The 1,611-nt window shown below is 34.3% G+C and overlaps 1 pseudogene; it reads left to right on the top strand.

Moving 5' to 3' along the window:
- The first annotated feature begins 524 nt into the window (after window positions 1-524).
- Window positions 525-1,375, top strand: LOC116854817 (annotated as a pseudogene).
- Window positions 1,376-1,611: the final 236 nt, after the last annotated feature.

The raw sequence follows: 1,611 nt of genomic DNA, 5'->3' as shown, positions 1-1,611 counted from the left end.
GTTAGTAAGGAATATGAAGTTGAGTTTTTGTTTTTTTCCATTATCATTTCCATTCTCCTCCTCCTCCCCTTTCTCCTCCTTTTTCTTCTTGTTATTATTATTATTATTATTACTATTAGATTTTAAAGAAAGTTTCCTAAGAATGTGCAAAAATTATAAGACTATATGGGGAAAGATTGAGAAAATAAGAAAGAAAAATATTTATTAATAATTAAAAAATGCCTGAGAAAGAAGGATGGGAAGGACACGTACGAACAAAGAAACATTTCTGCCATTGAAAGGAATATGAGTTAAGTTACTCATGCCACTTGAAGGAGACAATATACTGTTCTCTAACAGCACTACCAAAAATTGCACAGCTTCTCAGAAGAAGGAGAAGATGGTAATAAATTTATTTAACTTGATATTTTTGGTAACCAGTGAGCTTTTATTTTATGGTATGGAGTAAAATCATTTAAGAGTAACATTGTAGAGAGGAGCGTCGCACAGGCCAAGCGGACAGGCACTTCAGAAAACATCTAAATATGGTGCCCTCTGGAAGAAAAGATACAGGGATATCTGGGAAGACATCTATGAAGGATCAGGTTATAAGAGCCTATGACTCTGAGAAGGAAGATAAAAAAAATATCTGAGTGGTTCAGAGGAGGATGTTACAGAAGGGAAGACTCCAGTAATTGAGAAGCATGGGAAGAAAAGGACTTCTGCAGCAGTATTTGAAGATATGGGGGTGAAGTAAAAATATGCTGGAAAGATTTGGAGCTGACATAAACAAGGCTCTTCTTGCCAAGAGAAAAAGACTAGAATTGTATACCAAAGCTTCTCTCAAAACTAGTAACCAGAATACTGAACGTGTTTGGAAAACCCAGCAAGAGCAAAGGCAGAAGCTTAACCAAGAATATTCTCAGCAATTTCTGACTTTGTTTCAGCAGTGGGATATAGATGTGCAGAAATCTGAGGAACAAGAAGAAAAACTAGTTAACATGTTTCGATAGCAACAAAAGGTTTTTCAACAATCTAGAATTGTTCAGAGCCAGAGACTGAAAACAATTAGACAGTTGCATGAGCAGTTCATAAAGAGTATGGAAGACTTGGAGAAGAATCACGATAGTCTACTTACTGGTGCACAAAATGAACTTAGAAAAGAAGTGGTTATGTTGCAAAAAAAAAAAATTATGATGGAAACTCAGCAGCAAGAGATGGCAAGTGTTCGAAAGTCTCTTCAGTCCATGTTATTCTGATGACTCTTTGAAGGAAGAACTTGAACCTAAGTAATATGATAAACAATTACAACATTAGCTAAGAGGCATGTAATTCTTTTAGAGTGGTTTAAAAATTCTAGTTGAAAATAATACATCGTGTTAATTGTTAGCTTAAGTGCAAGTGTTAACCTTCAGATAAAGCTGAACAGTTATGTGAGTCCAGATCTTTAATAGTAATAGTGAATTTTTCTCTTTAACACTTGTTAATTAACTTTTAGCAATAAAGATGATTTAATTTAAAAAAAAGAGTAATATTGTAGGAAATATAGTAGGAAATGGATGAGATAGCAGGCATGGAGAAAGAGAAGTTTGAAGAAAGGAAGTGGGGAAGTTGTTCTGAAGAAAAGATTCA

The sequence above is a fragment of the Lontra canadensis genome, unplaced genomic scaffold (assembly GCF_010015895.1).
Source record: "Lontra canadensis isolate GAN:19392208 unplaced genomic scaffold, GSC_riverotter_1.0 scaffold95, whole genome shotgun sequence".
Lineage (NCBI taxonomy): Eukaryota > Metazoa > Chordata > Mammalia > Carnivora > Mustelidae > Lontra > Lontra canadensis.
The sequence above is the reverse complement of the archived record's forward strand: the minus strand, read 5'-3'. Positions and strand labels throughout refer to the sequence as shown.